General features: G+C 37.6%; 1 protein-coding gene across 9 annotated transcripts in view; it reads left to right on the forward strand.

The window, feature by feature from the left end:
• Gadl1 (glutamate decarboxylase like 1) overlaps positions 1 to 25178 on the forward strand; it is a 227745-nt gene that overhangs the window by 131540 nt on the left and 71027 nt on the right. The window lies entirely within an intron of this gene.

Raw genomic sequence — 25178 nt, forward strand, 5'->3', positions numbered from 1 at the left:
TACATACATTCTAAATTTCTTTAGAATGACAGTCTCAGGCTAATGTAGCAGAAAAAGGGGAAGGTAGGTGTTTAAAACTGATTAGAAAAAAGAAACATATCAATTGTAGGGAAGACATCAATCTCCTGTGCTTGGTGCTGCCAAAATCATTCTCCATATCTGGATGTTCTTGCCTGAGCTGAGAAAATTCTTTCCAGGTCTTTCAGCAAGGTAGAGAATTGTATCACACTGGCAGAAAGTGTCAAAGCTTTGGTAAATGACACTTTTCTTCTTGAATCCTGTGTTTCTAAAATTATAATAAACAACAGATAATTTCCTTTTCATGAGGCTTTTGGAAATTTTGTGCATATGCCTGCAAGTATGGGTGCATCATATTAAAATGTGATGTTATCAGCAATAGCAAAGACTGTTATCGTTTCTGCTTTCCTTTATGGGAAAAATGTCAAGAGTCTCATGTTCAAAAACCACTGTCCTCCCCCACCAAACAAACCAAGACAATCAGGTTTTAGTATTTGTTGTTATTACCCTTGCCATTAAGTTTAACAAGAGAATCTGCTTTGGCACTTTGCTTTAGATCCATGCTCCTGATAGCATAGTATATTAATCCCATGGCTGACTGTGATCCCAGGGGATGTGACATTGCATAGTCATGATTTACCCACCTAATTTTAGTCACTAGTCAATATCTAGTTCTAAGTATTTGCAGGTCCTAAAGCAAGGCTTGAGCAGCCCATGAAGGCCTATTCCATGGTTCTTGCCATCATCTTGAGTTGACTAAACTACTTGAAGAGAAAATGGGCCTTTTTCATCACTCTAGTCTGACTACTGAATACAAGCTCTGGTGTCAATTAATGCTCAGTAAATCTGCTTCTGGAAGGGACTGAATGTATATCTCTTTCTAGTACCACCAAATAGTAATGCATATTTTAAAGTTTGTTACCCACAGTGTGAAGTATTTACCATGGAATCATATCTTTTAAATGTCAAAAGGTATTACATAGAAATTCTTGATGGGGGATAGAAATGATATTTTGCTTTATCCATATGGTTTGATACATCCCCATATCTTCTCATGTCTCATCTCATGTTAGCAGTTAGAAAAGAAGTATTTACATGGTGTCACCATTTGGCCTTTTACTTACATGCCTCACAGACGAATAATAAGTCAGTGACTCATGCTTTCCTTTTTCAGAATCCTTCTTGTCTTTCCTCCGGTAATTTATTTTAGTCTTAATGTCTAATGATGCTGTTCTTTAGTGGAGACTGGACAAATGGACAAGATGCTTGCTTTGTAAGGTTCCCTGGGTCCTCTCTTGACCTTTCTAATGAACAGAATGACATTTGCAATCTGTCCTTTTGCTGGCAATGGACATAATATTGGATCCAGCATCTTGGCCAACAGCTTCCCAATTTCATCCTTGATATCCTTCAAAACTCTTGGGTGACTGCCACCTGGTCCTACTGATTAAGCTACATTTATTTCATCAGTTTGGCTCAGATGAGTTGGGGTTTTACCCATTATTGAATTTCATTTTCTGTTTCTGGAGAACACTGAGGGCCTGGAAATCTTTCTAACACCCTTCTAAGTAAAGATTTCACTCTCTTGGTGGATATACCATTTCAGTATGGAACTCTAAACTTTGCTTCTTTGCCAATCATCACAAAAGACTTTAGATTTGCTGATAAATGGCCAAAAAGGGAAAAAAATGAAATTCCACTTGTGTGTGTTCTTTTTTCATTGCTGATTCAACAAAAATCAGCAGTTGAGAAATATCCCAGAGAGAGGATTTTGTTTACAGAATAAATTTTTTTCTACCTTACCATGTAATAATGCTGATTAGGGTCCCATAGTATAGGAAGATTGCATAAGTGAAAATCTAAGGAAATGGAGAACATAAGGGTAGGGGCATAAAAAGAAACCTGAAATGAAGCTAATGGAAAAATGTATGCCATAATTAGCATGCTACACCTGCCTCAGAGGGTAGGTTAAAATTTGGTTTTTGCATTTTTAAAGAATTCCAAGCATCTGCCTTCTTTTGCCTTTTACTTTACTTTTGACTTATAGCAGCAAGACCTTCTCTTCTATTTTTGCTTTCTGTAGTGACACTTGAGACCCCTTTGACTTTTTGGAGTGAATCATTCTATTTCTTTTTCTTTGTACAATTCTACTTGACATATTTGTTGTTTTTTACGGAAGATGTCTGAAAACATACCTGATTCTCATAATTAGGCTTCCTAGCTTTGCTGTTTCAAGGACAAAATATTTCAGGGAGTCATTTTTTTTCTGGATTTTTTTCTTCCCTGGTGATTCTAAATATCCATATAAGACCACATGAAAAAAAGAAGTGTTCCAATTTTGGAAATCATTCAGAAGTGGACATATAGGCTTAATATAAAAATTTTTTGTAATTGTATTCAAGCTGCAATTTGTAGAGAAATTGTCATATAAAAAGAAATTAATTGCAATTTGGATAGAAAAACAGAAATAATAAAATAGCAACTTTCTTTTTGTACATAGGAATCCCAATGCCCAAAGGACTATTTGAAAATAGAAGTGGTACCCTAATCTTGAATCTCCTGCTTTCAAGATGTGAAGGTGCATATAACTCAGGTATAAGAGCACATGAACACATGCCTTCACACAGCAAGCATTTTGAGACATTAAAATACTGATGGAAGCAGGGTGTGGTGGTGCAGGCCTGTAATCGCAGTGGCTTGGGAGTCTGAGGCAGGAGGATCACAAGTTCAAAGCCAGTCTCAGCAACTAGTAAGGCCCTAAGCAACTTAGCAAGACCATCTCTAAATAAAATATAAGAAAAAGGCTGGAATTGTGACTCAGGGGTTAAGTGTCCCTGGGTTCAATCCCTAGTACCAAGAAAAAAAGAAGTGCTGATAGAAAATCACAATTTAGAGAGCTTTGTTGATTGCAAAAGGAACATAGCATATTCTCTAGTAGTTCATTCTGAGATCTGTTTAGGAGTTTGGAAGTGGTCAGTCTTTCTTTAAAATTAAAGCATTATGAAATGCAAGAAAAATGTAAAAATACAATTGGTCTTCCATATCCATATTTCTACATCCACAGTCAACCTCAGAGAAAAAAATGTTTGAAGAAAAATCAATCTATACCAAACATGTACAGTTTTTTTCTGTTATTGTTTATCCTTATAGGATAACAACAATTTAAATTTAAATTGTAAATTTATTGTACTATAAATTATTATTTATAACTTACATTTATAAGTAATCTAGAGAAGATTTAAAATATACAGGAGGATATGTAGGTTACATGAAATTTCAGGTTGATAAACTGGGGTAGATTCAAACTAAAAAGCTTTCTCTCAGCAAAGGAAACTATCAGTAATGTGAAGAGAGAGCCTACAGAGTGGGAGAATATCTTTGCCACTCATACTTCAGATAGAGCGCTAATTTCCAGAATATATAAAGAACTCAAAAAACTCTACACCAAGAATGCAAATAATCCAATCGACAAATGAGCTAAGGAAATGAACAGACACTTCACAGAAGAAGATCTACAAGCAATCAACAAACATATGGAAAAATGTTCAACATCTCTAGTAATAAGAGAAATGCAAATCAAAACCACCCTAAGATTCTATCTCACCCCAATTAGAATGGCGATTATCAAGAATACAAGCAACAACAGGTGTTGGCGAGGATGTGGGAAGAAAGGTACACTCATACATTGCTGGTGGGGTTGCAAATTAATGCAGCCACTCTGGAAAGCAGTATGGAGAGTCCTCAGAAAGCTTGGAATGGAACCACCATTTGACCCAGCTATCCCACTCCTTGGCCTATACCCAAAGGACTTAAAATCAGCATACTACAGAGATACAGCCACATCAATGTTCATAGCTGCTCAGTTCACAATAGCCAGATTGTGGAACCAACCTAGATGTCCTTCAATTGATGAATGGATAAAGAAAATGTGGTATATATCTACAATGGAATATTACTCAGCCATAAAGAATGATAAAATTATGGCATTTGCAGGCAAATGGATGAAATTGGAGAATATCATGCTAAGTGAGATAAGCCAATCTCAAAAAACTAAAGGACGAATGATCTCGTTGATAAGCGGATGAGTACATATAATGGGGGGTGGGAGGGGTTAGTGTTAGGGTTAGGGTTAGGTTTAGGGTTAGTGTTAAGGAGGGTGGTAAGAATGGAGGAAGGAAGGACTGTATAGAGGGAAAAGAGGGGATGGGAGGGGTGAGGGGAAGGGAAAAAAAAATAACAGAATGAATCAAACAACATTACCCTATGTAAATTTATGATTACACAAATGGTATGCCTCGGCTCCATCTACAGAGAAACGACATGTATCCCATTTGTTTACAATAAAAAAAAGAAGAAATTTCAGGTTGATATTTGGATTAGAGATGCTTAACTGGTAAAGTCTGTGCAAATATTCCGAAATCTGAATAAACTCCAAGATATGAAACACTTCTGGCAGTAAGCATTTTGGATAAGGAATTCCCAACCTGTACTATGCCATCTTATTTAAGCAACTTGACCATCTACAGATTTGGGTATGGGAGGAGTCTTGGAACCAGGCCCATTGGATACTGTGGCACAACCATATGCTAAAATGTCAATGGACATCTTAATTTATTGTAAAATGAATAACCAGATCATTTCTTCACCATTTAAAACAACAAACTTAACCAGACACCCAGATATCTTCCAAGCCCTCCTTCCCTATATTGAATTTTTTGAGTTTTAGTTCTGCTCTGTAGTTATGCATTCTCAAATAATGTAATTTGCTTTGCCTTTTTGAAATTTATTTAACTGGAATGTACAGTGTGCATTTTTTTTTTTTGAGACCAGAGATTGAACCCAGGGATGTTTAACCACTGAGCAACATCCTCAGCCCTTTATAAAATATATTTTATTCAGAGACAGGACCTTGCTAAGTTACTTAGAGCCTCACTAAGTTTCTGAGGTTGGCTTTGAACTTGTGACCTTCCTGCCTCAGTCTTCCCAGCAGCTGGGATTACAGGTGTGTACCTCCAGGCCCAGCTACAGAGTGCATTTTCTTGTGTTTGGGTTTTTGTTGTTACTGTTGTTCCAACTTATTCTGTCTTTAAGATTCATCCATGCTGAGGCACAAGTTGATGATTACCTTTACTCTTTTATACTATCCCAAAATTGGACATGTTCCATTCTACTGTTTGTGAGCATTTGGGTTATTCCAATCTCTGGTTTTACAAAACTTTGTTGTGAGCATTTTCATGGACATATCTTTATTGTTTGCTATATTTCTGAGGTTTAATCTGGGACAGTTTTTCTTTCTGAAGACCATATGTAGAAATTTCTTCTGGACCACATGATAGCATAGTGTTAGATGTTACTTCATTGAAAATGTCCTTATTTCATTTTTCTGTTGATGAATTCTGCCAGTAACTTTCTTTCAGTACGTTGATGATACATTTCCCTACACATGCTTTTTATTTTTATATTTTTGCTTTAGCCTTTTGTTATTGTATTAAAATTGTTAACTATTTAACTGTCATTTATTTGATGTTAGAATGAATTCTTTTCCGTTGGTTTCTTTTAACATTTTCAAGCTCCTTTGTTGTTAAACTGTGGTGTTCTAAATGTGGATTTTGTTTTGGCTCCACTGGACTTCTTTACTTTGTGGACTGATGTGTTTTGTAGGCTTTAGAAATGATCTGTTTAATTACTGCCTCTGCTTCCTCGTCTCTTTTTCTCTAGCATTTCAGTTAATGTATGCTAGACTGCCTCATTTTTTTCTCTTAGTCTGTGTTTTCTATGCTCCATAACTGTATCTTTTCATGCTTCAATGTGGGCGATTTCTTCTGTCCTGTCCTGAATTTTATTAATTCTCTTCAGGATTACTAAATCTGCTGTTAAAGCCACCCCCCCCACGTTCTTATTTTGTTATCATCTTTCCCATTTTATAATTTTTAATTAATTCTTTCCACCTACATAATGTCTCTAGGTTCTTGTTGACATTTTAAAGATGAGTGTTTGCCTTCCTGAACACTATGAACATACATTGACAGCCCACCTTCGTTGACTTCAATAACTAGATTCTCTCTGGTGCTATTCCTGTCATTTCTTTTATGATTCCTGCCTACCATATTGTCAAGAGAAACACCTTATGCTTTTTGATGGTTATTGAATATTATATTTGAAATTTTACTTCTAGCAATAACTTGAGACTTGAGGTGAAATCATTTTTTTCATTGTGGAGATTTTATATTAATTCTTCTGGGAATTTGGGTAACTTAGAAGTCTAGGACCAAACCTTAATGACTTTCTAGACCTTCAGGATATATCCTGTACCTCCATTTTAGGGTGGAGATCTTTTAGTCCCAAACAAGAAAGGAGTAGCTCTTCCGGCTTCCATGACACTGAACTCCTTGGACTGTTCCCTGAGCCCCTGAAATATTTATTGTTGAGAAGTGATAGAAAACATCAGATCCCCAGGGGGCCATAGGACCCCCATCCATATTCCCTCCCTTCTCATCTTTCTGCCTCTTGTCTTGGATGTCCTCCCTGAGCCTGAAAATGTCCTGGGGCAGAAATGTCTCAAGATTCCCCCTTTGAGTCCCATTTCTTTCCTGTTCCTTATAGTAGTTCATCCCTGTCTTGGGCAGTGCTATACATTTCATTAGATGCAGTTTCTATGTTTTGTCCCAGTATTTTGTTTGTTTTAGTGGGAGGGCTCCCAATTCTTCTAGTTTTTTCTTACTAGAATTGATATGTGCCAAGCTTTGGATTTTTAAATATGTAGCTGCTGTTTAGTACCAGTGTGGATAAATAATCATTAATTTATTCATCTTTCCATCAACCTGCAAATATGTAAAGCTTACTATGGGTTTAAATGAGGCATGATCCTTACACAAAATGAACTCAAAAGCTAATAAGGACAATTGTTTTTAGGTGAACAATTAAAATATAATTTGTTTTAATTATATAAGTAAAAAAAGGAGTTGTTTGGGGAATATACTTCAGATAAGTGAACACTGATGAAGGGACTAGTCAAGAAAACTTTAGTGCAGTAGAGATGAATTTTTAAATATTACTTATTGGTATTTTCTTCCCAAATTTTAAAAAACATTAATACAATTGCCACAGCAAATAGAATCAAGCATAGTGAAGATCATAAAAATTACTTGTAACTCATTAGCCAATATGAAAGCATTAAAACTTATCTAGATCGAAGCATATTATTGTATTAATTTGTTTTTATCTATTCTGACAGATACAGATTACTTTGCTCCTCTAACCATCATCTTACTTTCTGTGCCCCCTCCTTCTATATGGGAAACAAAGGCTACTTGGGCTTGTAGAGTCCCCAGGACATTGTTCCTTTAATGATGGCCATCTTTATTGGGGGCAGCAGCTAAATCAGCACCTTGAGTCCATTTCTGTGGGTTGCCTCCTGGGAAAATTCATGTTTTTGGAAGCCCCTCTTCTATTGAAAAATCCACATTTCCCCCATTTCCATTCCCATCCACGTACCTCTCACATCCATAACTGTTCAGATTTCTCAGTTATTTTACTAGAAAGACAGAAAGTCAAACCTGCGATTGGAATGTCTCCTTCAATTAGGAGATACTGATACTGGGAAATCTCCAGCCGTCTCTTCTTCTCATGGGATTTTGTCATCCTTTTTTTTTTTTTTCTTCTTTTTTTGACACACATTAACTTTCATCTATAGAGAAAAAAATTTCAAGTGGAAACCAGACTTTCATCAGTGCCAGTTATTCCATTAGTTGCACCAGATGAGACCCAATGTTTCACAGTCCCTACCTGCCAACCTGAGGAAATGAGAAACAGTCTACAGCAAAAACCCATTTGTGTAAACATTGGGAATTTCAGAATGAAAGGATAGAGGAATGTTGATTAAAGGTAAGAGTAAGACAAGGATCTAACAAAATGTCCCATTGCTAGAGTGACCCGCCCATAGGACCAAAGTGCTCTGATTGCTTCGCTGAGTCCATGTCGTTGCCATTTTTACAGCTTCAGGACTTATCTCATCTAGTAGGGCAAGACTTCATTCACTCTTTTACAACATGAATTATTCTTATCTGTTCTTCCAAATGATTTGGGGAAATGTTTTAAGTTTAAAAACCTTCCACTGGAATTTTTATATAGGGTTATATTTAATCTACAAATTAACTTAAAAAGATTTAAAATCTTTACATTATTTTGACCTTCCTATCTAGAAACATGGTTATTTCTCTCTATCTATTCAGATCTCTTTTATATCATACAAAAATTCTTTTTAACTTTTGTTATGGAAAATTTCAAACATAAAGCAGAGATGAACTTTCATGAACCCATCATTTAACTTCAGTAAAAATCAGTGACAGCTGATGTGATCACATCTGCTCCTTCCCCGTTCCCTGTATAATTGAAGGAAAAAAAAAAAGTATCGACATATCATTTTACCTGGAAATATTTCAACTTTGCAGAATTTCATTGGCTTTTCTCATAGGCCTGAATATGATTTGTTGGGGTTATTTATAAATTTTTATAACTGTTAATTATTTATAGCCTCTTGTTTGTTTTTAACCTTCTAACTGCTAATGCTTGTATAAAAAGGAACTTGTAAAGTATTTACTTCTATTTAACTATTTGTCCTGATTTCTTATTTGTTCTCAGAGATACGAAATTCTATTTTTTTTCGTAGCGAACCCAGGGCCTCCCACATGCTAGATAAGCACTGAGCTATAGCTCCCATCCATTTTCTTGCATTTCTAAAAATATAATCATATCAGTCTAAATTGTAATTTTGCTTTCTTTCTAACATCTAAGGTTAATATCAGTTACAATTACAATGCACTTTGAAATTCACAAAAATATGGTTAGTAGTATAATAAACAGAAGGAATTCTTATCTTCTTTGAGATTTTTTGAGTTGCCTTAAGATACAAATTCTTTCTAAATACTCTTGAGAAATTACCTAGGAATGAGTATTGAATTTACCATATTCTTTTTTATTATCTAATAAGGAGATTTTATCATTTTACTTCTTGAATAAAGTTAAATGTGTTAATAGATTGTCTTCATTACTGATTAACCTCATTTTGTTGCGGTAAATTGTTATTTTACTGTATTGATATATTTATATCTTTAGACTTTTGCCTGTACATCAGATTGATTACTCTTTGTGTGTGTATCTTATCTTGGTTGGATTTTACTTTGAGTGCTGATTTTAAAACATTCCCTTTACTGTAAAATAATTATTATAGCATAAGGATCATCAGTTTTTAGAAATGCTCGAGAAAATTAATAATGAAACTCTTACTCAGAAATCTTTGGAGAAATGATTCCTTTTGTGCTCATTCTTCACATTTTTATTTATTTTTTTTTATTTTTTTTTTCTTTTTACATTTGTCAAAGACTTTTTAAATCATCTTTTTTTTTATTTTATTTTTATTTATTTATTTATTTTTTTTACGTTTACATAGGGTAATGATGTTTATTATATTTTTCCCCTCCCCCCCACCCCTCCCACCCCTCCCACCCCTCTTTTCCCTCTACACAGTCCTTCTTTCCTTCATTCTTACTGCTCTCCTTAGTCTAACTCTAAACCTAATCCTAAACCTAATGCTAGCCCGTCCCACCCCCCATTATATGTCCTCATCCGCTTATCAGCGAGATCATTCGTCCTTTAGTTTTTTGAGATTGGCTTATCTCACTTAGCATGATATTCTCCAATTTCGACCATTTGCCTACAAATGCCATAATTTTATCATTCTTCATTGCGGAGTAATATTCCATTGTATAAATATGCCACAGTTTCTTTATCCATTCATCAACCGAAGGACATCTAGGTTGGTTCCACAATCTGGCTATGGTGAATTGAGCAGCAATGAACATTGATGTGGCTGTATCTCTGTAGTATGCTGCTTTTAAGTCCTTTGGGTATAGGCCAAGGAGTGGGATAGCTGGGTCAAATGGTGTTTCCATTCCACGCTTTCTGAGGAATCTCCACACTGCTTTCCAGAGTGGTTGCACTAATTTGCAACCCCACCAGCAATGTATGAGTGTTCCTTTTTCACCACATCCTCGCCAACACCTATTGTTGCTTGTATTCTTGATAATCGCCATTCGAGAAAATTAATAATGAAACTCTTACTCAGAAATCTTTGGAGAAATGATTCCTTTTGTGCTCATTCTTCACATTTTTAGTGAGCAATTAAGAATTTCTTACTCTACCTAAGTTGATTTCAATAACGTTTTGTCTCAAATACTGAATTTACTTTATTAACATTTTAAACATATTAGCATAATGTATCATTTTCTTGTTTATATAATATTCTTATCTTAATTCCCTGCCTTAAATCTTAATATTTAGAATATTTTAAACATTTCTACCTGATTTGATTTACTTATCACCTTCTCTCTGTGAAGAATCACTTTGTGCATCTATTTTTCAATTCTTGTCCTTAATAAATTTACTTGTTATTCATTCTTTCTTCTTTCTTTATATTTTGTTTTATGAGCGTGGTAATTTACATGTGAGGGCAGTTTTGCCTCTGCTTCTTAAGTTTTGTTTTTATTTAAAGTATTTTTCAGTTACTCGATAATAAAAATGGTGATTACTCTTTGAGCAAAGAGTGATTTAATCTTCTAAGTACTTTAAGATATGCTGTGACAGCTGGTGGTGGTGGTGCATGCTTGCAACCCCAGCTCCTTAGGAGACTGAGGCAAGAGAATCACATTTATAAGGCCAGCCTCAGCAACTTAGTGAGGCCCTGAGTAATATATATATATATGTATGTATTCTGGCTTGTTTCATTGTAATTAGATGATATTGGAAATGGAGTGACAAATCTTCACCTTTTGATCTCTGAAGTTACCCTTGTCATCCATAAACCATTTTTTGTTCACACCATTTTCCCCAAGCAGATAAACAGTCCTCAGCATTGAGGGGAGGAGTGGGAAGAGAACGCAAGTGTTAAATATGAATGTGCAGACTCAAGGCACCAAGGAAGGATAGAGCTTCCTGATAAGTGTGAAGACTCGGAGGTTCTTTTCTCTTTGGGTTCAAGTTCTAGATGAAGTTCAGAGAGATGGGAAGCCTCTCCCTCCATCCCCCATGTCAATATGTGAAAGCAGAAACTAGAGATGCCAGGGAGTGCATCAAGCCATGAGAGATAGCCCCAGTTTTCTCACTGACTTCAGAGTGGCTGGTAAGGGGTCAACCAAAAGTGACTGACACAAAGGAACCTGAAAATAGAGACAGGAAGTGAGAAGTGTGACTCATGGGATCTGACAGTCAGAGGTCCTGGCAGGACTTCAGACAAGGGCAGGAAGAAGGAAAGACCTTCTTAGGAGGAGCTAGGGATGGAACAGATGGTCAGCACAAGACAGCAGTGACCACACTGGAGAAGCAGATTTCACTCCTCAGTGTAAGGTTGACAGATGCAGCAAATGCAGCAAATAAAAATACAGGATACAGTTAAATTTTAATTTAAGATAAATGACATATGATATTTTAGTATAAGTAATATTGCATGGGGCATAGTTGTGCTAATAACGTTTTATGAAATTATGTGAAATTCAAGTTAAATAGTAGATTTTATATTTTAACTGGGAACCCTTCTTAGAGGCATTTTGAAATCCACAGTTATGTTCAATGGAGAGCAAGCAGAGGCAGAAAAGGCTTTCAGGGGAAAAATCTTAATCTTGTTTCACACCTACATAGTCTGAGAAATCATTCACTTTGAGTTTTTTGGAAGTGACCAAACTAAATACACATTAGAAATGGTGATGTTTCCAAAAACAGAAATGTTTCAATTAAAAAAATGAAACAAAAAAATGAAAAAAGAAAATGTCCTATCCAAAGTGATAAAATTTTGAAATTTGCAACAATTATATTTGCTTTTAATTTCTTGTGACAGGTAAAATGTGACCCCTCAAGGTATGTTTACATTGCTGCCCAAGAGGCCAGCATCGCTAAATAATATCCTCTCTGTGTTGGTTCCAGATTCCTAGGCTCCCTGTGAGGTAGCTCTGGTCTGATTGACTGGGGTAGGGGATGGGTGCGAAAGGAAGAAGGGGTCAGGGTGAATCTGGCATAGAGTGGAACTTGTGTCTATTGCAACATCTTCCTCTCTTGTGCAACCACTTATGAATGGGTTGCCCAGTTTTAAAGCTGGTACAGAAACTGAAAGACAAAAGGAAGGTGGATCACATCTACCCCTTTTCTAACTTCAGAGCAGTTATCAGAAAGTTCACAGCTTTTTCAGAAGGCTTTTCTTCCCAGTACATTTCATTATACCCTTGTCATGGAATAGCACATGTCACTATCATGTGTCCTTTGGATCTTATAATGACATTATTTCTGTTTTATTATCAGTTTTAGACAGCACTGTAGTGCAGATTAAATCTCTGCATTTAGTTAGAGAAATGCAGATGCATTTAGAGTACTGTCAGAATCTTTGTGCCATGTCAGTATCCAACTTGCCCGAGGTAGAGTGAAAGGCTGTTTTCAGAACTGGTGAGAACTAAGAATTCATCCATAATAAGGAAAAGATTGTTTTCTCCCTGTGAGGTAGCAACATCAAGTGTTAGAGGGTTAACTGCTCCAATAGGTTTTATTTCCCAATTATGAAAGCCACAGGGTCCCCTTCACTTAGAGGGTTCAATTGAAATCCAAGAGGAAACCTCCAAGGGAGTAGATTTTTTCAAATGTCTCCTTCATTTAAAAAAAAAAAAATTGTGATGGAGAAAGTGACTCATCCACAATTTGTGGTGAGGTTAATTTCACGGAGCCAGAGTCTTAAGTATAGTCTAGAGTGTGATGTTGGCTGAACAGCAAAACAATGGTTTAATGTGAACCCCTGAGGTTTAAATTTTCCTATATGGTATTTTTTTCCCTTCAATGCCTTTATAACTTTAGGCATTCTTGAGAAAAGTTGTCACTTGTATTCAAGACATTTATCATCATTATCTAGAACCAAAATTGTCAGATATCAGTGCCAAGCCAGGAGAGGTCACAGGAAAGATGTCACTATATCAGTTTCATGGACTGCGTGAAGCAGGGGAGAAGGCAGATGTCTATGGCTTACTGGAGGTCACCGTGGATCTGGGACACTGCATAATCCATTAGTCCATCCATTGGCCTCCTAGAAGGATGTGCTAAGCATCATGGACTTGGGGAATGTTTGTGGACAGGGGCAGGGGACAGGGGTAGAAGCATAGTAGACTTGATGCTATGAAATGTAGTTGTTTCTTGATTTCTGACAAGTACTAAAGAGTCAGAAATAGAGAATGTGAGGTCCCTGGGAGAGAAGGTGATGTGCAGACAATGCCACAGACCAAGTGTCTGCAACTGGGGAACTGTTTATTGGTGTGCTAGGAGATGGGGCTCGGAGGCAATCTCTGGTTGCATATGGAAATTTAGAATATCCTGTCTAGTGCTCGCATTTTCCTATAGGCAGACTGTGACCTCTCTGTGGAAAATCAGGCCCTCTCTTCCTCACCTATGTGATTCCCACATTTCTCTCACAAAACTCAGCTCAAGTAAGGAATGGCACTGGGATTTAAACCAGTCAGGCTCACTCCACAATCCATACTTTCAATCATGCAACTCACATTTTCTATACAAGATGGCAGGTGATGAAATAACTTCACTTCCTGCCTTAAACTATGCATTTTAAAGCTACAATAATGCGCAGAAATAGACAATGTTGATTCAGAAAGGTAAAACCTGTTTCATCTCCTTAGAACCAACAGAAAGTCAAATAGTACTGGTAATGATTTTGCTAATTCTACCTCATTTTTACATACCCAGCCAGTCTGGTAAAGCTGACCTATAAATCTCTTAACCTGATTTAGTCTTCAGACACTTGGCTGTCAATTTTTCTTGTTACATTTTTCCTCTTCTAGCCCAGGATGCACAGAAACTCTGTAGGTAGAGTCACTCTCCCCCAGGATTTGCAGTGTGGTTGTTCTAAACACATCCAGTTCTCTTGTCCCCTACGGGATAGTCACAGTTTGTCAGACAAGTGTTTTCTCCTTTGTTTTGCTAGCTATAATTCTCATACCTAGAGACTGCCTGGGCCAGAGGCTCCTGGAAGTCATCTCTTCCCCCTGTATCTAGCCCACCTGAGGGCCCTTCTGCCTGCCTGCCTGCCCTCCTTCCTTTTTTGCTCTTTTTTTTTTTTTTTTTAACCAGTAGTAACTCCTGCTTGCTGTTTGCATATAAAGAGCTTTCAGGTTAAGATTCATAGCCCTTCCTGCCACATTATTTCAGCAAAAATCCATTACAGATGGCAGAATACAACCTTAGAATAAAACAGAAAATGAATCTAGATTTTACCAGTTTCATCACAGTATAATTTTTTTTCTTTTTTGGGGCATTGATAGAACAATGGAAATTAGAAATGATAAGCCAGTGTGGGTTCAGATCATCAAGTGTCATTCTCTGTGGAACTATATGAAATGTTTCTCAAACCAAAAAGGGAAATAAATCCTTATTTTTCTTGTTCTATCCAGATTGAGGAGTAAACCACATGTGAATGCATAGATTTTTCCATCTGAAAAATGTCTGTAAGATGGTGGAAAAATTGTTCGTCATTGTAGCACATTTCTGTATTTTAACACAAGTCTTTGAAAAAGAAACGCTTTTGTCCACTACACCTTTGGTTCTGTCCAAAGGTTTAAATAAGCGCTTCCTGATTTATTTTTAAACTCTTATTTAAGGCTAGTTTTAAGTAGAATTTTTCATGGTTATACTAATATCAACAATTTTCAGTGATTCTTCAGTGGGATTTTTACAAAGAAGAGCAGGGAACTTACATTTCAGAAATTTCCTTCCGCATTGCATTTTTATCTTCTATAAAAATCAATCTCCTACCTCTTTTCCATACCTCAGAGGGCAGATCTCTTGAGGGTACTCAAACTCCAAGATATGTACACCAGAGGCCTTGCTGTTGAATGTGTAGAATTCCTTTTGAGAAGGAACCGTGCCCTCATTAACAGTACCAGAATAAGCGGGAGGCAGATTGATTACATTAAATATTGTGCTCTTGACCTTAGATTGCTTTGCTAGCCTCAATCCAAAGCAGCATCCTTGCCCCCTGGTGGTTTTGTCCAGTCTGAAAGACAGCATTTCCATTCATTCCTGTCCACCTATTTTAGAGAGGTGCAATTAATCTATCTAGACTGAAGAAATATGCCTTTTGTTAATGAATTTTTGTTCCCAGGCATTTTCTTAAACATTGTGCCACAAATAATCAAAATATCCTCAGGAGGTGGGCTGTGGTGCAGTATCATTACCCTCAATTACAGATGAACGAAAAATGTGATATGATGAAGCAAAGGGAGGTAGTTGACAGTCACACAGTAAATACCCAGGGTTTAAAAGCAGTAAACAACCACTGGATGCTTTCACCACAGGTGGATAACTGGGGTTTTACCAGGTGTGCCAAGAAAATGGCAAATAATCCTTTCCCTTTTCTTTCCCTTCCAATGCACCTCTGTGTGCAGGTGTAACTCTGGGCTACACTGTATTTTTTCATCACACCTTCTTTGGACCTTGACATCTCTTCTTCAGCTCCCCTCCCTCCTCCCTCAACTCTCCTTGCTCTTCATCCTCTTCCTCTATCTCCCTCTTCTCCTTCTCCTTCTCTTAGCTTCCCTTCTTCTTTTCTTTCCTAATCCTACCTTATTATAAGCTACCTCATCATAAATCCCCTTTGCAACAAAATAGGATATAAGTAAATACAGATCAGGCACAATCACCGAAACTCAGAGTTGGATGTGATGCCAGAGGAGCAAAAATCACAACTCTTCTTAGAGAGGTTAAGTGAGCAAAGTTTACTCATCTCTATTGATGTGATTAGCTGCTGAAACAAATGCTTTTCTCTATGTGACAAAAATATAGTAAATAAAAAAGTTGAATGGATTAGGGTTCTTGTCTCTGTTTGCACATTAATCTGTGCCACGATCCATAGATATATGTTCATAGTTTGGAGTTTCCTTCCCCCTAAGACTCCAGCATGATCCATATTCTCTTTATTTTGGGTACATAGAAGGAAGTCATTCCTCACTTATACTCACACACAAATAGGGTGAGGATAAAGGGCACTAATTGCACAAAAAGAAATCCCATAATCACCCTAGTTTTATGTTCTCGTAAAAACTCACCACTTCAGATGTCACTAGCTCTAACATGAATGTAATATAATGTGGACTGAACATTCTAGATCAGAAATTTTTAGAAGGAGGTCAACACTCTTCAGAGCAGTGGTTTTTCATGCTGACTCCAGAGTAGTATCACCTGGGGAGCTTTAAAAATTAACATTGCCCTCTCCCCATACCAGAAATTCATATTTTTAAAATCTTAAATAAGAACCATTAGTATTTAAAAAGAAAAGAAAACTTCAGATGATTCTAATGTTATTTGGGGTTAAGACCCATTGCACTAATTGGTCTTGAGTTATAGTGTCCATTGTAACTCACAACAGCTTTTGTTTTTTTCCCTTTTAATGAATAGAATAAATTAGAATGAATAGAAAATGTCCCTATGCATTTCATGTACCAAAGAGGCATACTAGTCCAACAACTTTATTTCTGTTCATGTATATTAGTCAGGATATTGTATCACTAGTAAAAAATAATTACTTACTGTGGGTTGTAGTCATAGTTTGAAAAACAGTTTTTAGATTATCTTGAATAAAGAAGGTGTGCTGATAGTTACCTAGGGAAAATAAAAATCTCTGTCTGTCCTAAGACAGAAACCCAATCACACTATTTTTAAATGCTTGCAGGGTGCGCAGAGGCATTGCCAAATGATCTCTGCACTATCAGATGTTTCTTACCTATTTATAGACGCACTTAACATTCTCTAAGAAACTGTGTCCAACTTTCCTCACTCCTGTAGGCAGTGTCATGGTTTAAAGTTATTAAGTTGCATTTCTTAAAAATATCTTTTAGTTCAGTCTCTTCATTTTCAAATCAGTTCATCCTAACCCTTAGTTAAGGGAATTTAAGGAAGATTTACTCTTCAGGAGAAAAATAAAAAATCTCAGCTCATGCACTAAAGTATTCTCAGTTTTCTGAAAATCCTTATGTGGCCTACAGGATTAGAACTTAACACTACTTTCTCAAATTTTCCAGGAGGCTTTCTGAAAGGAGACAGGGGCTTTGGTATTAACATCAAGTGTTTCAATATTTCAGGGTAGTCAGTGGTTTTTACAGATAGAGCAAAGTGTTTCAGTTCCTATGATCTCATAGAGGCCCATATGCATAACTGCGTAAATCCTATGGAGACAGCACTTTGGTTTCCAAGTCCCCCTGGCGGCCTATGGGACACGCTAGGCCTGCCTCCAATGCCCACCCCCCCATTTGCTTTCATTCCTCTGTATAGACACACCTGCCTGAAGACTGCTGTTTCCTCCAGTCATTTTACTGTAAGTCTACTGTGGAGACTGGGAGAAATGAGAACTGGAGAAACAGGTATGGAAGACAGGTGAGCCAGAGAAGGCTGCAGCTGCCAGAGACTAGACTTAGCTAGGGGAGGGCCAGAAGTGAACTGGAGAGTCATATCCAATGTATCCAGTGCCCCTTCCTGGCCCTCCTGCCCTGAGCTGGGCACAGAGCTGTAGGATCTGTTTAATAACTTAAAGCAGTACACACAATGGGAAAGGGATGGTTTTTAAAGCACATCCAATGTATTAAGGAGAGACTGAATTCAGTTAAGCAAAACAGCTCGAGAGTTTTCAAAAGAATATGAACCTGAAGGCCAAAAGTAGAAGACAAACCCAAGCAGATATCATATAAAACTTTTTCTTTCAGAGGATCCCGAAAGGAAAGGATTTTCTCAAAGAATATACCTTCGCTGATGAACATGATGTTTGAAAGCATCAGGTTACTAGCTGAAACAAGGGAGAAAGGCATATTTTGTTGGACACCTATCCTGTAGTACCAAGAAATCTTCTGGGAAAAAAATAATAAATCAGGCAGACCATGAGCCAGTTTGCAGAAGGCTGACAGCACAGTGGTATTTTGAGAAAATGGAGGTTGACGTGAATTATAAAAGGAGATGTTGAAATGGCAGGATGACCAGCTCACAGATGTCACCATGTGCAGAAGGGAGTAGGGTGGACTGCTCACCAGTCCTTCAGGAATTCAGGCATAAGCCCCAGAAATATCAGCAAATTTCCACACCTCACATCATCCAAAAATGCCAGCAGCTAGGGAAAGAGGGTTGTGGGAATTGGAGAATGAGTTGGAGACATAAGCAGAGGTTGATCTGTGTGGGATACAAGTGACTGGGAAATGCTCAAAAGGGATGGGAGAGAGATCAAGTGATCAAAAAATGATCACTAATGTCTGTACATCAGGATAGGAACCTCCTGCAGACATCCGAGTAGCCAACAAAGTATACAATATGTCTGAGATTCACCTTTCAGGGTGCAGAGGAGAAGGCAAATAAGAACTCAGATTTGGTAGCAGGTTCAAAGAAAAACTGGATATCAAAATAATAATTTTTTGTCCTCCAAGTGGAATGCAATACTAGGTGATTTTAATTTTTATTCTAACGGAGAATGAACAAAGTACAACAAAAAGGAGTGAATTAAATAAATCCCAAAAAGACTGATCAAGGAAAAGCCATAAGAAAACTGAAAGCACCCCTAGCCAAAGAATTCAGAAATGAAAAAAATGCTTGGATACTTGCTTTGGAACACAGGTGAACATAAAGAGGGCAAAATATAGAAATACTATGAGCAGCTGGGCCCAGCGGTACATGCCTATAATCCCAGCGGCTTGGGAGTCTGAGGCAGGAGGATCACAAGTTCAAAGCCAACCTCAGCAATTTAGCGAGACCCTGTCTCTAAATAAAATATTTTTTTAAAAGGGCTGGGGATGTGGCTCAGTTGAGCACCTCTGGGTTCAATCCCTGGTACCAAAAAGTATAAAAAAAAAAAAAAAAAAAAAAGGAGGAAAGAGAAAATAAATGAAATACCATGAGCACATGAGCAAAGGGAAGATGAGACCTGGTTGATTAAAGGTGAAGGCAGATTCCCAATAATAAATGAATAGCTCTTACAATAGAATGGATTGTAGGAAACGCCAGCTCCACCATCAGTCAATAACTGTGCTTGAGATTAGAAAAGACAAGTAGGAGACACACAGAAGGACAAAGATAGGAGAGTGGAGGTGGATGAATGCAGTGGTCGTGAGTTGCAAATGATTTTGAGGATCAGCTTTCATTTCTACTCTGGGCCTTTAATATATCAGTTTGTGCTACATACTTATAAAGCCAGAAAGAGGGGACATTTGTGACACTGAAGGTAAAACAAAGAAAGAAGTCACAGGTACACATCTGTAGAGGAATGAAGATAGAGGTTATATTCCCACTTTCCACCTTCATTCATCAATTTCAATTTAGACAAAAATGGCAAAAAATTTCTAAAGGTGGTGTGCTAATGCAAGAGTCTCAGTATGTTGGGGGAGAAATCAAATGGTCAGTGGGTTTCCATCGGGTTTAAAAACACTCAGGAAAACAGATGCCTTGGATTACACTATACTTCAACATGTGAGATCTCACCTTGGATAATATCCCCATTACTGCTCATTCATTCTTGCTTTCTTTGCTTCTCTTCCCCTCCCTCTCTCTTTTCTCTCTCTGGTCCTTTTCTCCCTTCCTTCCTCCCTCCCTCCCTCTCTCCCTCTCTCCCTTCTCTGGTTCACTGTCAGTCCACACAATGTCTTTCTGAAACTTGGAAAGATCCAGGGGGTCTAAGAAGAATATTCAGAATGGGTCAGACTCAGCCTCACTTGGAGGAGTAAGGTCGTGGTTAACACTTTCTTTTGCTCTAAGATTTCTTGTAATGCACTTAATCTATTCTGTCATTTTAGTCTACTTTTATGACCTATAACAGGCAGATATGTACCACTGAAAAAGGAAAATAGTCAAGGGCTATAATGCTCATTTCATAAACAGTGAGGAAATCTAGAGCTGATACCCTGTCCTGCAGCTCTTCTGAGTAAACCAAAGGAAGACTGGGTGACTGGGTAGTGACAACTGGGAGGGATAAGGATGCTCAGGAATATGCTAGAGAGGGGATGGAAGGTAGGGTTTTGGCCAAAGATTGAGGAGTGTTCCCAATGAACATTAAATCATTAGATTTTCACAAGATCCGTGGATGTAGCATAGAGCAAGCATCCTCATTTCCATTAGGTTGATGAGAAAAATGAAGACCAAGATGTTAAGTGACTTGATTTGAGCTCTGACACCAAATGACTAAATCAAAAGCAGACTCCACATCTGCTGATTCTACTTTATTCTGCCAGATGAGTAATGAAGTTTAAGTTGTAATATCCATATCAGCCTATGAAGATTTTGTAACAAATCATTCTAATCATGGCAGTTAAGATTCCTGGTGACTTGGCTACTCTACCTTTGTAGGCTGGTTTTCTCGCTGTGCCCAACTTCATTAATTAGCTCCAGTCAGACTGAATTAATTCTGTCCTCTCCTCTCATACTCAGCTGCTCCTCACCTCTCAGCTCTCAGCCGACACTTTTCTTCTGAAAAGCTCCATGTAACATCTCTGAGGAAGTGACTGGCGACCCTCCTGTGACTCTGTAGCATCTGGCTGTTTCTCCTCTCCGAGCACTGTACTATCATTGTCTGTTTTTCTGTCCCTGTTGCCATCTGAAACTCCTTAACAATAGTGACTTTCTTATTTACCATGACATCACTAGTGCTTGCACAACTTTCTCCATCTATTAAAGCACTCAAAACATTTATGCAATAAGTAAATAAAGTCAATACGAGGTGGCATAATAATTTTTAAAGTTCACTTTTATATTCTAGATTAGAGCCCAGTCTTCCTTCTATTGAAGACTAAATTTAAGTTTGCACATCCAATTAACAAATATTAACTTAGATGCTTAATTCCTGCCTAGGGTTGTATGCCCAGAATCCTGGTATCATGGTGCTTGTTATATAGCAGGAAACCAATACATAATTTGGGAATGAATTAATTACTACAAAGATTTTGACTTAAAGTAGCCCATGTGGTCATGACTTCTGGAGAAGGACCTGCTGATTCTGATCTGGACTGTGAAAGTCAAATGTGGCTTGACCAATCTTGATAAGGAGAATCTGCAACCTACTGACTCAGTTTTGTGTTTCTAGTGATATCCTTTAATATCACCAGTGTCACAAGTAGTCTTGCACACGTGTTTAGTGTCCACTGTTGATATAGCAGAGTGTAATGGGCTAAGAGTTCAGGCCCTGAATCAAAGCAGCATCAGTTCGAAACCCAGCCCCGCTTTCTTGTGGTCACATGACCTCAGATAATTAAATGGACCTTGTTATGTAGCAAAGCATGTTAATAGTGTTGGCAGTAATAATATTAGTGCATTGGGTTATTGTGGACATTTAAATGAGTTTGTACATATAACAGTTCCTGGCAGACAGTATGAGCTCAATAAATATTAGCTCTGATCATTGTGATTATTTTGTGCTAGGTGTTGTGCACACAGAGTGAAAATGAAAGTTGTGACTTCTGTCCTCATGTAGTGTGGGTCACTGCCTGTTTCTCTTTATTGTACAATCCATTCTTTACCTTCCTCTCCTTTGCTGTGCAAAGGGGCCTGACTCCTAGGTGACATGTTTCCCAGGCTTCCTTGCCAATTGACTTCCTGCTAGGTTTGTGTAGCAGAAGATTCAGGTAAGAGATTGAGGTTGGGAGGCTAAGAGTCTCTCTCTCTGCTTGGGTAGTGTTAAAAAGAACCAGAGTTGGACAGAAAAAGTGATAAGAACAGAATTTGTTCAGGAATCATTGCGATTAGGAAAAAGAGACCTAGTTATTGAAATGGACTCAATTCTGAATATAGCTTAGACAAGTGAGGATTTATAGCCAAAGAGTGGGGGAGGGGTCAGTGGATGGAAAATTACTAAGAAAACCCTGGCAATGAAAGGAGGATACAGGTTAAATAGACTTAGCAGGATTCTTGCTAAAGGCAGGCTAGGTTAATCAGACACTGAGGAGGAGGAATGAAGAATTTGGTCAGATACCAAGGGTGATCAGATATCCAGGTTGAGTTGGGGGTTCTCTCCAAACCAACTCAGCAAGATCCTTGCTGGAACCAGGCAGTGAAACCCCAACAAAGGTGGATGCCAAGGTGGGGACCCAGATGGTCTAAAGGAGCCTACTGAAGGTTTAGACAAGGGCAGGGTCTTCATCAGAAGCATCACTAGCAGAAGCTATTTCTTCTCTATTTTCCATCTCTCTTCAAAAAGACTTTCTCCATGCTCAGGGCTCCCACTCAGAAGCCTCAATTCCTAGGCTTCTGCTGGCTCTCTGCTTGGGGAGTGATAGGACAGAAAACAATAGAACAAAAGGAAAAGGCAGATTCCTGATGATGGATATCATTTAATTCTGATCCAACTGTGTGTGAAGATTATATGTGACTACCTTTAAATATATGAGCTAGGCCTATAAAAATTCCTCTTTCTTTGCTAAAGCTTCTTTCATTTGCCACCGTGCAAGTCCTAATACAATGTCTGCTAATCCCTGAGAACAGTGTGAGTTAATATCACAATATAAAGTAATTGATATTCTCACTGGGTACTTGTTGCTAGAATTCGTATAACTGGTATTTATTGTCCTGCTAGGATTAAGGCTATGAAGATGAGTAAGTTAAGCCCGGTCCTTCTTTTTGATAGCACAGTATTAAGTAATTAAATTTTTTTCAAAAACGTTAACTTTTTATACACTTTGTCTAAAATGTTGTTTTCTCTAGAGATCTGAGCCTCTTCTCTTGGTTGATGTGTATCCTAAAACTTAAAGGACATGTCATCCATTTTAATACAAGGATATAAACTAAAATGCAAAGCAGAAACTTTGGGGGGAAGTTTTCATTTATTCTCAATAAAGTAAATCCCAAGTCTCCAGTTGTTCTTTATGAAACCTTCCCAAGGCAGGAGGATTTTTCTGTGCAGTGAAATTAACTGTGTCTCTACTGCAGGACAATTGCTCCTTCTGCTGTAAGTTTCCTTGGCTCTCCTCTTTCCCATCTGCCTGTGAGGATGCAGTTTGTCCTCTGATAATGGATGGGACTTCTCTTTATCTCAGTCACTAATGTAAGTCCCTGAAGCTTGCTTGATGCATGTCCAAAGTTCATTTCTTTGGAGATTCTTAAAAAGTCTGGTGGTTGTTAGAAGCAAATTTAGAATCATGGTGCAAGTACAAGCATATATATATATATATATATATATATATATATATATATATATGTGTTGTGAACACACGTACATGCTTGGTCCTTAAAATAAATGCATTGACCTTTTAGCATTATACTATATAGTCAGCCAGTGGAAACAATAACCAAAATTTTGACCACTGAGGTAGGGAGGGACAGTGTTGATAGCTTTGAAGAGCTGATAGGTTGCTGGTAAATAAAAGTGAACATTTAAGAGTTAGGGACTTTTTCTACTTTATTGTTTAGGTCTTCCTCTGTGTCCACCAAGAATATGCATCAAAGCCAGGGTGACATCTGACTAGTATTCCTTTGATTATTATTTTATACTCTGTTTATTGTGAATAAACAGATTTTGGACTTCCTGATTGTTTTTGGTACAAAATGGTTTTCCATTATGTAAAATTGTGCTTTTCGGTAATGGAACATACTTAATGGGATTAGTGTCCACACAAGGCAATGCTTCTATTAAAAGTGCAGACTTGTCTTTCATTTGGAATTTGATGCCTTGAAGTTTTCTTTTTATTCCCTCAAAGTGCAAACTGATCAGTCAAATGGAGCACATTAAATACATTCTCTGATTAGAAAGGAGCTTTTCTAGGATCTCTGTGTCTATGGAGGAGTTTCTTTGTAGCTTCTGGTACAGACCTGTGCAGTTTTACATTGTTAAAGTTTGGAAAATGCACTAAATGAGAAACATAAGTATTTGGACTTTTTCTGTTCATACCCCATGTAAAGGGAGTGGGAGAGAAGTATGACTTTGGGGAGGGGCAATCATTGTCACTCTGTGGCCAGCACAGCATTAAACTCCATGAAAATGGAAATGGTTAGAAATGACTCCTATGCTCAAGAACTTGCTGGGACACACAAGGAGAGAATATATGTTGTAACTACTCATTAAGTGGAGACAGTATAGCAGAAAGGCCAACAAATGCAGCTACATATGAGCCTGATGGAATGGGCAAATAAAGAAGCTGAGGGGGAAGAAACACTTGATGGGACCTGTTAAAATGGTAGACCTAGATAAAGATAGAAGGCTATATTTAGTGATAGTGATCTTCAGAATTTATAAATACACTGTTTGCACTTATTCTATTGAATGCTATTGAATGTGTCAAACATTATAATAAAACAGAGAGAAGCTCAAGCAAATGATGTGAGCAAAGATATAGATGGCACAAGATTTAGTGGTTAGGGACCCTGAGAAGATTGACTGCCCTGGAGGAGCAGAGAGTTCTAGCAAATGTGTTGTAGGCATGAAGAACCTCAGGGAAGTGTGAGGGATATTGTTGACAGGTCAGGAAATCTGGGGTTTTATAGATGCCTGGTGACACCAAGAACAACATGATTTAAACTCTAATAATTTGGGATCAAGGCAAAGAATGGTAATAAACAGGAAATTGTTAGTGGCTTCTTGGGGAAGAGAAACCAGTTAGTAAACATGAATGGAGTTTGCTTGCAAAGAAGACCAATGTGAAAGAAAAAATGTGAAAGAGCCCTTGGAGTGGCAGCTGATGCTCTGTGACTGTGAAGACCTGCTGATCAGATTTAACTCTTCCAAAACTCTTTCCTTAAGTTTCCATCCAGGATTATTGTCACATGTGGCCCTTCATTGTGGATATCAATTTTTAAAAAATAGGACTTAAAAGCCTAGCATTTAGCTTATGAAATTATATAATATATACACAACATGTCAGATTTTTTTTTTCCTGTGGAACTTTGAATGAGTTCCAGATGACTCATCATGAGAAACTGGCCCACCTTGATGTTTAGAGAGATGAAGTTATGGTCTTCTCATTTCTCCTGTTCATCAGTGAAATTGTGAAGTTGGACCTAGAATTGTCAACTCTGAGTTTTTTTTTTTTTTGTTTTTGTTTTTTAACCAAAAGAGTCAGAATTCTCAAAATCAAAGCACACCAAGTATGCCCAGGTCAGGCAGTCATGAAGTAGGA

Source organism: Sciurus carolinensis, chromosome 17 (genome assembly GCF_902686445.1).
Source record: "Sciurus carolinensis chromosome 17, mSciCar1.2, whole genome shotgun sequence".
Classification (NCBI taxonomy): domain Eukaryota; kingdom Metazoa; phylum Chordata; class Mammalia; order Rodentia; family Sciuridae; genus Sciurus; species Sciurus carolinensis.